The sequence below is a fragment of the Eumetopias jubatus genome, unplaced genomic scaffold (assembly GCF_037043125.1).
Source record: "Eumetopias jubatus isolate StellerSeaLion01/CBP00866 unplaced genomic scaffold, mEumJub1_p1.0 scaffold_3, whole genome shotgun sequence".
Taxonomy (NCBI): domain Eukaryota; kingdom Metazoa; phylum Chordata; class Mammalia; order Carnivora; family Otariidae; genus Eumetopias; species Eumetopias jubatus.
In genome coordinates this window covers 151,738,214-151,752,607 of record NW_028274809.1, presented here as the reverse complement: position 1 = coordinate 151,752,607, position 14,394 = coordinate 151,738,214, and positions in this window count along the sequence as shown.

Sequence of the window (14,394 nt, the reverse complement as noted above, 5' to 3'; positions counted from 1 at the left end):
GTTTCCCTGTTAAATAATTTTCCTTTGGAGAGATCTCTCCTTTGCTAACTAGTTTGCTATTCCATTTGTTGCTTCAAGTGTTAAAAGAGAATTTTGTTCAAATAACACAGACTGAATCAAATATTATCTAAGGGCATACAAGGAGGAAGTAAGAGAGACATTTTGAAAGTTGCATAAATTTTTTACCTTAGGGTATGATTTATCTTACTGAAATAGTCATTTATAATAGAGAAGTCTAATAATAGATGCTATTCTAGTCACTTGATAAGTAGTTACTTCAGTACTTTAACTGATATTTTAATCCATGAAGGAGTGTGCAGTGGGGAAAATCTTATTTTTGTTGTTGCCTCAAACACTAATATTCTTTTTTTTTCTTCCAAGTTTTTATTTAAACTCCAGCTAGTTAACAAACAGAGCAGTATTAGTTTCAGGGTTGGAATTTAGTTATTCATCACATACATCACCAGGTGCTCATCACAAGTGCCCTCCTTAATACCCACCACTCATCCCCTATCCCCCCCTCCAACAACCATCAGTTTGTTCTCTATAAAGAGTCTGTTTCTTGGCTTGCCTCTTTTTGTTCCCCCTATGTTCATCAGTTTTGTTTCTTAAATTCTACATGAGTGAAATCATATGGTATTTGTCTTTCCCTGAGTGTCTTATTTCACTTAGCATAATACTCTCTAGCTCCATCCATGTCATTGCAAATGGCAAGATTTCATTATTTTTATAGCTGAGTAATATTCCATTTATATAAACACACACACACACACACACACACATCTTCTTTATCCACTCATCAGTTGATGTACAATTGGCCTGTTTCCATAATTTAGCTCTTGTTGATAATGCTGCTATAAAAATCTAATACTCATTTTGAAGAAAAGTAAAATAAATTGAAATGCTGAGAAACTTCCAGATAAGATTTGGCCTAGGGACTAGAGATTTCAGTTGGCTTTAAATTATAGTGCTTAGGAAGCGACATCAGCAAGATGTCAGAATAGGTAGCCCTAGACCCTCCCTGTAAACACAATTCCACAAATATAGACAATTCCCTTTGTGAGAAATCCAGAAGCTAGCTAAGAGGCTCCTGCACTCTAGTCAAGCATAAAACAGCTACATCAAGGCCAGTAAGGAAACCTGAGACAACCTCTTGCCATAATCCTCATCCCTGCCACAGCACCATATAATCAGGAGGAAACCCCCAGCTCTCAAATTCTTCCTGGGGAGGGAAAGAGTTGGACTATGTATCAAAAGTCCTAGCTTTTCTGCCTTCTGCCCAAAGGACTAGCTTTTGTCTTGCCTGCTTCAGAATATGGACAGAACCAGGCATACTCTAGCCACCTGGGGCAGAGTGAACAAAGATGGCAGATTGTATACAATTGCTGTTAAGCCCTCCTGCAGGCTCCGTAAAGAATAGCTGAAGAAAGACTACAGCTCCCAGCTTCTCCCTGAAGAGAGTAAAAGGTGGACCATGCATCCAATGCCCCAGCTTTTATAGAGGCTTCCCAGAGGACTGGCTTCTGCCTAGCCTATGTCAGGGCACTAATAGGGTCTAGCAAACTCTAGCTTCCTGGAAGCCAATGAGAGGAGGCGGAAAAATGTCATCTTGAATTAGCAGTCTCCATAGCCCTCTCCCTGGCTCAGCACAGTTCAAGGAGATGAAAACTAACATCCCCCCAGGAGAAAAAGAGGTAAACCAGGTGTCCAATGCCCCGACTTCTCTGGAAGCTGTCCAAAGTAGTATCTTCTGTCTTGCTTACCTCAGAGTGCTTATAGGACTCAGCTAACTCTTAACACCTGGGAACCAGTGAGACAAAGACCTTGGTTTGATCTAACATTCACAACTATTCCCCCTGGCTCGGCACAGAAGGAATGGGAAAAATCCCAGATTCCAGCTTCTTCCTGAGAAGGGAAAATGTTGGATAGAATGTCCAACAATTCAACACTTCTGGGGCTGCCCAAGCTTCAAAAACTAATCTTAGAAGTGTCTCTTTTGACTTCTGTAGCTATGAAAGATGCTTTTGTTTTCATGTTTCCTCACTGCCTAACATACAAGTTTCCTCATTCTGTCATTGGTGTTTCCTTTTTCTTCTATTACATATGTTTTATTACAAGCTCCCACAAATTCTGTATATATGTACTATGTGTTGGCTCAATAATCTAGATCTAACAGAGACTCCTTCCAAATGGTTAAGAATTATGCATGTTATTTTTTTTAATAAATTGAAAGGGCAGGTAAGATGTCCCATGTATATTATATAACTCCACTAAAATGTACTGCTTTTAGATACAGTGGTATTATACACTGATTCATTCACTCTGTTCAATGAGGGAGTAAAATATTACAATAATAAAATGAAAAGATATGAGATCTAGTCTTCAGATTTTCTAAAATAGTGCATATAGTCCATGTTTTTTAACATTTCTTATACTTCTGGATTCTATGTCACCTGTAGCAGATGCTGTTGATACTCTATCCCTTTGGTCTTTTTATTTTTTTCCCTTTGGTCTTTACTATCACAAATTTGATCCAATTCCAAATGTCAGCACACACTTTGAGCTGATGGAGCCCACTCAGCCTGCATGCATGGGAGGCCAAAAGCAGCACAGAATTAAGAACTCCCACAAGTCACCTCTTACCAAAGACTTGTGGGAGCTGTTATGTGTCTTTGCTCCTTAATCCTTCAGAAAACTCTGAATACAGATTCTAAGCCTTTTTCCAGCATTTTCTCCAGCAGGACTAAGTTGCAGTTGCTCACAGTGATCAACTGCTTGAAAATATATCTTTTATATACCCCTTTCATTTTTTCATTTTTTGATGTAATGAAAGTTACATCAGGAGTCCCAGGATCAAGGCTTGCATAGGACTCCCTGCTCAGTGGGGGTTCTGCTTCTCCCTCTGACCCTCCCCGCCACTCTTGTGTACTTTCTTTCTCTCTCAAATAATAAAATCTTTTAAAAATAAATAAAAAATAAACTCTTCAGTCTCTGACTGCTGTTTCCTATTATAACAGATGTTTCAGTCACTGGCAATTGTTTGTCAAACTAATTAAGAGCCATACTTTATATAAAGTCCATTTATTTTCAATCTATAAAGAATTTACTAATCACTGAGGTGGCAATATTGTACCAATTTTAATGATAATTGTATTATTTGATTTCATATGGCTTGATATTGAATAAAAACAATTCAGAAAGCAGGATCATTCTATGATTTAATTGTTCGAAGACAGAGATAAGAAACAATTACATATCAGTATTATTCCTTTGTTCACGAATTCCTCACTATTGGTCCTAAGTTTCATAGTCAGGTTTCACTCACATTTACCACATTAGCAATTTCAAGCCATCCATATTGCCCCAAACTCTTCATCTGACAATTCACCCCTCTCTTTGCAGGGGCATTTTTCTACTTCATTGAGAAAATATAATTAACAAATTATTTCCTCTTCTTATACATAAGCATATACATTCAGCTGCTTCCACAAATATTATTTTCTCCTTTATTTCAATCATATTGAAATTATTTTTTTTGCCATGCTGTGACATGCATTGAAATTATTATTACTCCTTTTGTATAAATTCATCTCTTTGGATTTTCAGTACCATTTGCTTTCATTCTACCAAAGACTTATTTCCATGGACTAATAAACCTTCTGGTTCTCTCATCTGACAGTTTCAACTCAATGTTTCAACATTCTTCTCACTTCTATCCATTTGAAAGAACAACATCAGCCACAAAACAAAACAAAATATTCTCTCGAACTTCAATATTCCTCTGCATCTACAAAATATTTTACTGCAAAAGTATGGGGAAAAGTAGGTTACAGTCTGTAACCTACTATACTGACCCATCCCCTGACTAAATCTCACCTCTCATCCTTTTATCTAACTGCAATCTGTCCCCCACCCACAACATTCCAGTAAGCCAGATTTTACCAATATCACAAATAAGTTACAAAGAGTATCAGTCACATTTGACATTGTCTACAGTCCTCACTCCTGACAGAATTTTGTTTTCTTGCATTCCGTAAGACTAGACTCAGCTGGATTTTATTTATAATTCCTGACCACTCTTTATGAAAATCATCTTTATTTACATTCACCTTCCCACAAAACATAGATAAGAGATCTCCATGGAGTTCTACTCTAGACCTCTTTACCATTTCCAGATATTCTTGCTACTTTTTAATATCACACAGTTTTGTCCATCTGCTTTTACTTTCATACAGAAGACAAAAATCTATCCCAGAGTTATTCTATTTCACAAGTCAATTAAGGTACACACTTCACCGAAAATTGGAATTTATGCCTAAGAATTCTTAGCTGGTTTTAGGTTAAAGATTATTTCCTAAGACCTACTGTAATTACTGTTATTACTCTGTTATTATTTCTAATTTGATAAAATGTACTAAGGATATACATAAATTTTGAATTATAAGATATAAGCATATACTATATAATTTACATATAAACATTGTTATTTAATATGTTATATTTATATATTATATGCATTAGATTTTAATGTTTATATTTATTATTATAGTTCATATATAGGTTATACAGAAATATGACACATATATATACATACATACATGTGTGTTTTATTCTTCCTCCGAAACATTTAATAAAGCATGGGAACTTATTTGGAAATGACCAGAAACTACATGACAAAATATATATGATTGAATGGCTTCTGTTAGGTTTTGTAGTAGTCAAATAAATCATTCAGCTTGCATTTCTAAAACTTCCTATTACTATTCAATACAGCCAGCATAAAATGTTTGTTATATAATGAAGGAAAGTTTTCTCAGGGGTAAGAGACAATAAAAGAGACAGCTCAGTTCCATTCAAACATTTGGATTTTAATATTTTGTACTACTAGTGTATTTTTGCTTTCAAAGTATTACTCATCGTGTGTTTTCCATATGCACAAACTTGAATTTAGAATAGTCACATTTATTTTCAACAGGAGAGAAATAGTGCAGTATTTGTATATTCTGTTTGTTGTTTAAATTTCTTAAATGTTTTTCCTCCATGGTCATATTTGGTTAATATCTCTATAAAATTTCATAATAGTAAAAACTAAATTGATGTTTTTTCTGGCAGCATTCAATGTCCATTATTACTAATCAACCAAGTTGTTTCAGTTAAACCCCTTACTAGACTATTTTTGCCATAGTGTATATTATTATACAAATATAACAAATTTTACCATTATTTCAACAGCCTATATCACTTCCATAAAATAGGAAAAAAAAGTTATTCTTAATAAAATCAAGATTTCATTATTCTACTCTTATTAAAACTAGAGGATGTAAAAATGAAGACAATATCATAGACTAAAAAAATATCAGAGAAAAAGAAAAAATCAAGTAATAATCATTATCATGTTAAAAAATATACCACTCTTTTTAGTTCATATAGTTGAGCTACAAGTTTGGAAAATATCACAAAAATAATAAATCCTTCTCTTTCCCAGAATGGATGTTCTGATATTATACTACCTCAGATTGAAATTGTTTTATGCATTAAAGCTGCAAATAACCCTTAAAACAAAGTAAGATCTTAAAAATCATCATTCTAAAATTTTTTAATGCACAATTCATTCAAGTTTCAGAGTAAGCACTTAGATTTATGGGCTCCACAAACTCTCTTTTACAATTTCAGACAGAAAGTTTCTTCTACTTCCTGAACATAGTTTTACTTTAGACGGTGTACTGTGGAAGTTTCAATCATTTTAAGAGTAATTTTATTGCAGCAACTTCTGTTACTTTTCAAGTCTTTTAGTAACACATTTATACCATGCACAGCAAAGAATGGCAAATCTATACATGCATGTGACTACATCAGTCGCACAAAATACTAAAATTGCTCTATTTAGTAAAATTGCAACCTAGATATATTTTGAAATATTTACCAGGTATTTAATGAAATCTATTAAACTTTACTCTTTAACTATTTCGTTGGACATAGGTCTAGAGCATTTTGGAGATTAAAGAAAAAAAATGTTGAAATGGTAACTAATTCCATTATGTAGAACAGATTTTGTTGGGCTACCAATACATTTTTTCTATGTCTGGTTTATATTAAAGATATCAAATGTAGGCTTCTCAGTTGATGGAAGTAAGGAGTACAAATTGGGGCTAAGGATTTGTTATTCAACTGTGACACAAATATTTAAATTGCAAAAATAATATTATTTTCTTGGAAAATCACTAAACATTAATACCCAATAAATTTCTCTCTAAATTAGGTTTTAATTTGTAAATTCATCTCTAAATAGAAATGCATACAATTCTGAGAAAAAAAAGTCATTCAATCTAGAGTTCAGGCCTCTTTAGTAGTCCTGTCAACTGACCCAGATAATTGGCTGATGCAGTTTTATGGGGGTAAAGAGGTGCAGAGTAGACTTTTAGTGACGATAGAATGTTCATGTTTTCATTTTGGTATTGTGGAAACTACAAAAGGTCCAGACTGTCATGCTAAAGGAATCCTCAGAGTTAAATTACTGAGTTCTTTGAAAAATAAGTTGTTTGATGCATTTTCACATATATTTGTTTCCTACATTTTTTACTAACTCTGGAGAACATGATGTATCCATTTAAACTTAGCATTTTATATATAGAGGATTACTCCCAAAATTATCTGTCTTCTCATTTCCGAGGCCTGCTCCATAAGACCCCTCGAGTCTCATTTCCAGTTGACCATGATTTAGAAATAAAGTTCTACCCCTCAAGTGAATGTCTGCATTTGAGTCTAGTTACAAAGAAAGAGGAAACCTGAGGAACCTTCATTCCAAATGACAGTATTACATTGGCAAGTGTTGATCAGTTATGATTGAGAGCTCTAGAGGGGTGTGTGTGACAGTATGAACTGATGAATAAATACAAAATGTGGGTGTCTTTACCACCAGGTTATTTCCTGTGTATCTCCCTGAAATGAACAAATGTTAAATAAATTGTTATGTAAGTTAAATTAATAAAGTTATTGACTAGCCTAACTCTAATTAGGGAATAGTCATATAGGTTTCTACTTTTGTTATGATTAATTGCTGTTGTTTCATATGCAACATTAAAATCATTAAATAGAATAATAGAGAAGATGACAATATCCCTATCAATATTTTGGAGATGACAGAAATTGATAAATTCAAAGTGCCAGCATTCTAAAAATGAGAGGTGGTCCAGCTCTTTTTTAACAAAAGTCGTGTTTGGACTGTCAAGACTAAGAGGCAGTGCCACAAAGAGTGACAGGCCCTGCAGCCTGGGGACAGAGTTATTACTCTTAAGGACAATCCATGCCTGTAATTAGTTCACCTTCCTTCCATCCCATCACACTCCTATTCATGGAAAACAGTGCCATGAAGAGCATTACAATCCTGTATGATAGACAAGAGAACAGTTGAGTGAGTGTGTGCATGAGCAGGGATGGGCTGTAATATAACCTATTCTGTGAATGTTGAATCTTCCATGGTTTTGCTCACCTATTTCATAATATCTCATTAAATTAACCATTTAATTATCATAAACAAGTAGCTCAATGATCTATACATTATTAATTTTTGTGAAAGATCTCTTTTGTAATCTGGGCAATTTAACTTCTCTATGAATAGCTCCCATTATGTGAAATATACTTAAGTAATTTATTTTTTTATTTTTTTAAAGATTTTATTTATTTATTTGAGAGAGAGAGAATGAGTGACAGAGAGCACGAGAGGGAAGAGGGTCAGAAGGAGGAGCAGACTCCCTGCTGAGCAGGAAGCCCGATGTGGGACTCGATCCCGGGACTCCAGGATCATGACCTGAGCTGAAGGCAGTCGCTTAACCAACTGAGCCACCCAGGCGCCCCAGTAATTTATTTTTTTAAAAGATTTTTATTTATTGAGAGAGAGAGAGAATGGTAGAGAGAGAGCATGAGAGGGAAGAAGGTCAGAGAGAGAGGCAGACTCCCTGCTGAGCAGGGAGCCCGATGCGGGACTCGATCCTGGGACTCCAGGATCATGACCTGAGCCGAAGGCAGTCGCTTAACCGACTGAGCCACCCAGGCACCCTATACTTAAGCAATTTACAAACTTCCCATCCATCTCTTGAAATTGTAAATCAAATACTCAATTCTACTAGATGATTTTTAAAAAGGAAAAAGAAAGCATTCAAAAGCAAACAAGAAAAATAGCTTTAGCTTCATGGATTTATTATTTCCTTGGAAATTAAAAATAATTACTTATGAAAACATTAACATATCAAAAATAAATTTGAATTAATGAACAGAATTCATTATGTGAAAATACTTTGGGGAATGTTTGTGTTCTTTCTTAATATGCCACATTTTGTTCTCCAGATATAAATAGAACAACTAGTACCCTAGTGTCTGGTTTAGTGTAAATCAATAAACCTACTGAGAGAGCCATGTTTTATCGTGAAGCTCCTGAATTTTCCAAGAAAAGCCCTTGCACATTTTTGGATAATCTCACTCAGGCTTGTAAAATATTAACCGATGGAAAAACGGAGCATTATTTTCCTAGTACAAACAAAGCTGAAGTAGTGACATAATTATTCAAGTCAATGAGTGTGTGGCAGGATCCTTAAACAATTATTCGTATCTTGCAATGTAGATGTTTTAGATCAAGAATTTAAAATGCATTTATTCAAAGATTACAATCAAATGCAAAGGATAGTTACCCTCAAACACTGCCTATGAGATTTGTAAATGTGTGTAACTTTTCTAAAGGGAAACTTGAGACTATGAATCATATGCAAAAAGCTATGCATAATCTTAGCCTCAGAAACTCAACTAGAAATTTTTCTCAGGGAATACAGATAAGCATAAATATTTAATTAATGTTAACCAGGTTATTTATAATAAAAAATATTTACAAAATAATGCTCAATAATATGATTTAGTGAATTCTGGGGAATCCAAATGATTGGATGTCATACTGATACTAAAATACCTTATAAAGTTAAATATTTACATGGTAGAATATAGGGTAGATATATTATCATTTAAATAAAACACTATATAAAAACAGTACATAGATCATGACTTTTTTTTTAAGATTTATTTATTTGAGAGAGAGAGAGCACACAAGCAGGTGGAACAGCAGGCAGAAGAGAGGGAGCAGCAGACTCCCCGCTGAGCAGGGAGCCCAATGCAGGGCTCAATCCCAGGACCCCGGGATCATGATGACCTGAGTGGAAGGCAGACACTTAACTAAGCCACCCAGGTACCACATGGCTGTATTTGTTAAATGCATATACTGAGGAAGGCATTCAAACAGAGACATAGAAAAGTATTAAAATTGAGAGATATTTTTCTGGGTAGTAAGATGTGGGTGATTATTTTCAATTTGTTTCTATGTGTATTCTATTTTTTTCTAAAAGAGACAAATATTACTTATATAATAAAATAAATTAAGAGAATCTATTATTGAAAACAAAATAAAAGTTTCCCAATGGGCACAATGAACCGACCATCTAGATATCCCAGCCAGAAAGATACCAATCTCACTTTAGCTGAGTCTTCTATCAAAAATCCACATATCTTAGTTGGTATTTAAGCTTCATCATAAGTTGTCTGGGTGGGAAGTAAACCTTAATCAGGACTCAGCTACACATTAAGATCCGAGTAGGAATGTGCCATGAAATTGGCCTAGAACTGAATGAAGGACTACTATACACGGTAGAGCAGGAAAGGAAAATAGAGATAACACTACAAAATACTGGTGTCCCTCCACTTTCAAAGTGCCTCTTGATCACCCCAAAGACCTTAAACTGTTCTTGAATAACTAAAATATATTAACCAAACTCAGACTTTTAGATGTATTTTTCCTGAGTTTATACACACCCCAAGCAAAAACAACGTAAGTTAATATGATTTACCTGCATTTCCACAACACCTTTTAAAGTCCCTGGTCCTTGGGGCACCTGGGGGGCTCAGTCAGTTAAGTGGGGGGCGCGGGGTGTGTGTCCCTGCTCAGCAGGGAGTCTGCTTATCCCTCTCCTTCTGCCCAACCACCTCCCCCTGCTTGTGCTTGTGTTCTCTCTCTCTCAAATAAATAAAATCTTTAAAAATAAATAAAGTTCCTGGTCCTTCATTCCTCAAATGTCCCTTAGGCCACAGTTCTTCCAACTTCTCTAGATCTTTTCAAGCTAAACCTCCCAAATTCTTTCCTGTTTATGCCCACACAGATATTCCAGATCTCACCCTTCCTATTCTCCCTCACCGTCATCCCTCTCTCTCTCCCCCAACCACCACCCTCTCTCTTTCTCTCTGGATTTGACACTCATCTTTCTTTACATTGCAGGTCAGCTTTGCCATGAGGCTAAGTCCTCACACTGTTCATCCTACCTCTCAGGTCTTGTCTCTTTTTAAACTTTCTTTTACAATGTCCACTGTTCATTAAATACCTATTTTTTGATTGTTTGAAATTTTTCACTAAAACACTTCCAAAAAAGCACAAATTCTCAGTTACCTTGTGTGTGTGTGTGTGTGTGTGTGTGTGTGTGCACGCGCACGCAAAGATAAATAACTTCTCTAAATGCTAGTAATTTGAAAATAGGGAAAGTGGGTTGAGGAAAATGGCATGCAAAATTTTTCTTTTTATCACATAAAACAGAACAATTATATTGCTACATGTCATTTATATACAGTACGATCTATTATACAACTATAAAACATATACTTCCTCTCCCTTATTGGTAGAAATGCATCCTCATGTCTTTGAAAGAAATCATTTAAGGAAATCAATGATTTACAATGTGTTTTTTTCCTCTAACAGGAATTTTTTTTTTTCCCTACCAGGCAAACCTTAATCATCCTTTAAAATATGGTTCCCAACGTCTGTGCTTCTAAGATTCCACAGGATTTTATCATTAGCTGTTTAACAGAAAATGCCACATTATGTATACAACTTTACGTATCTTCTAACTCAATGTGCAATTGCGATCTGATTCAGGTTTGAGCTAGGTTTTCCTTTACTTATCTCTGCTCTATTGTTTAAACAATTTCTGACACAAAACCTTATTTATACATCAGGTAAGAAGTTTTGACTTTGTTCAGTAGAGATAGGTAAACCTTTAAATTATTTACTAAAGATGGTAAATAATTTTATTTAAAAAATATGGACATTTGAAAAACAGTGCCGAGAGCACTGTCTGGAGAAAAAAGCCTGGGAAAACACTTAAGAGATTTAGATGTTATCAACCAGAGATAATAAAATTTTAGTTGAACTATGACTGATTTTAGCGGAAATTGGCAAGCCCTTTCTAAACCTACTTCTTCAGTTTTCTGGCACAGAATTGCAGTACTTTTTTTTTTTTTAAAAGCTTTCTTGAAGTTAGTGTGTCAATGAGTTCCTGCCAATGAAATCTGAAAAGAAATAATGTCTAACACTGACTGACCTAGCCTCATAAAACATCTCACATGTAATATATGCAGGACCTCATCAACCTGGGCCACTGAATAACTGAATAAAGGAAGGTCCCCACAGCCACATTCTCTTGAGGACTGGAATTTATCTGCATGAGACATAAATTTCTATTGTGTAAAACAATCATGACCTCTGTTATGGCATCCAACTGTATCTTATCTAATATACTGATCATATATAAAGGAACACAAAAAGAAAATGATGATATATGATTAGACTGACCAAGTAAATGTCAGGACAACAAAGTATGTAAAGCAGGTAAGTAGATATAAATGCCTAAACAAAGAATTAGTAGTATTCTGCATTTCACAATAACCCAGAGATTTAATATGCATTACATTCCTAAGCATATTGGAAGTCTTGCACCCAAGAAAAGTAAACACTTTAAAACCAAAATAATGTAAGGCCTGAAAAACTATTTCACAAACTCAATGCTTTAGACTCAAAATTATTTCTTCAAAGAGTACATGCCCTCTAAAACATGTCTTCTTTTCTTTTATACAAACATTTTTAATTTATCCTCCGTTCTCCTCTCTTCCATATTTCTCACCCATGGGAGTCAAGGCTTTCAGAACTGATCAGCATAGTGAGCAAAACCTTTTGAAATTATTTTCTTAGAATGGACATTTCCTTGGTTACATTTTGTGTTCCAGGAAAAGTTATGGGGTTTGAATGTATCAATGTTGAGCAGCATAGTAAGTTTTCACTGACCTCCTGAAGTATCCAAGTGGTCCTGCCTATTTTCAAACATAGTTAGTGGAACCTAAAATGAAAGATAAACCAAAAAAAAAAATGTATGTTTGGCATCAGAAGACCAAGGAAAACCTTAAAATTCTGATGCAAGTTATCCTAACAAAGTATCTGTACAATTAAGCCAAATCACAGGCATTGATTAATAACTATCTTTCTATACTATCAACAAGTACTTTCCTCCTTGTGAGGAAAATTTTTGTTATTTCAAATAATAGTAGTAACTGACTGTATAAATCAGGATCTTATCAGGAAAGAGAGGACTCAAACTATATAATCTGAGCAAAAATAATAGAGATTTTCATAAAAGTATACAGTATTAGAAGCCACAAGAGATAGTGCAGTATCCCATGGTTATTACCTGCAGGGTGCAGGACCACTCTTATGCTTAAAGAGGTAGAGGGAACATTTATTTGAAACTGACGTATACAAAAAGGTCAAAGATCACCAGACACAAGTCATGCCAAATTAAACACTGGTCTAAGGATGAGTACAATGCCACAGTGACTTCTCAGAAGGAGTATTCAGGAATAAATATATCAACTTTATTTCTACCTCTCTAATCTCTTGGGGATAACCACTGTCTAAACCCACCTGTTAAGCCAGAAGAGTCAGAAAGACTACTTCTGAAATACAGAGAAACTGAACCTGAAGATGGGGTAGAGTGGGGCAAAGTATACATCCCACGTGGCCACGAAGTAGATGTCCAGAAAAGCAAGTTTTCTTTTTTTTTCTTTTAAAGATTTTATTTATTTATTTGACAGAGAGAGAGAGCAGGGGGAGTGGCAGGCAGAAGGAGTGGCAGACTCCCCACAGAGCAGGGAGACCGAGGTGGATCCCAGAATTCTGGGATCATGATCTGAGCTGAAGGCAGACACTTAACCAACTGAGCCACCCAGGCGCTGCAGCAACGAAGTTTTCTGTTTTGAATTTACATTGCATATTCTATTGAACGTTAAATGATATTTTCTAAATATGAAAATCAAAGAAAATGTAAGAATACAAGTTAAAGCTCAATCTCTACAGAACATGCATATGTCCCAATATGCCCAGGAATTTTTTTTTAGCATGACAAAGGAAAAAAACTTCACAGAATCTCATGTTAGATATCAAAAATAAATTTCACATTTCTAGTTTCTCATCAAATTTTCCCATTCAACTATTTTCACTAGATTTTGGCATGAAATCAATGTAAAAAAAAATCTTTAAATTGAATGTTAATTCATCTTTTCCACTCTAAAGCTTTAACTCAATCTGGAATAATTTCTAAGCACCTTGCTTGAGACTTGTGCACTATCATTGGTGGATGAGGAAGTCCACTCTGGTAGTGGGTGATTACTATATACACTCAAATGAACTTGCATTAACATTAACTTTTATCTCTCATAAGTTCAAAAACAGATGCATGATTATTATTTATGCCCACCAATACTACCTTAATATTTAATTTATTTAAAGGTACATGGGGGGATGGGTTAAATGGGTTATGGGTTAAGGAGGGCACTCGTATTGATGACCAGAGAGTGTTGTATTAAGTAATGAATAACTAAATTCTACACCTGAAACTAATATTGTACTGTATGTTAACTAATTGGAATTTAAATAAAAACTTAAAGAAAAAGGCATATTGATTTGAAGATTAGAGGCCATAATTCTAAAAGATAAAATGTAAATAAATCATACTTTTCAGTTTTTTCCAAAAATATATCTAAAATAATGCTCATGTGGAGAACCAATCCTCAAAGCATAAATTGGAAATCCTTACTGAGTAGTAAATTGAGGACAACTGCTTCACATTTGGAGAATCTTAGTACCTACCAGAGGCTCCATAATTTCCTTTCCAGCAATTTCAGCACTTGCTCAGCTCTAGAATGTTCCCACTACAGACTTCCTAGATCCTTTTCTCTGACACATCAGTGTGGGATCAGCCCCCTGCCCCAGTCAACAGAAATTTATGTCATCTCTAACAATTATTTCCATTGATTCCAACAATTCATATTCCTGCTGGTAGTATATGAGTGCTATTATTCAAGATTCTTGTCAACACTTGGTACTGTTTGTCCTTTTAATTTAAGCTGTCTTGGTTAGTAGTTTGATAATGATTTTCTTTGGCATTTTCTTGATAACTAATGAGTCTGATCCCCTTTTCATGTGTGTAGATTTTTCTTTTCCTTTGTGCTTTTGGGATATGGAACTGTAAAGTGACTCTC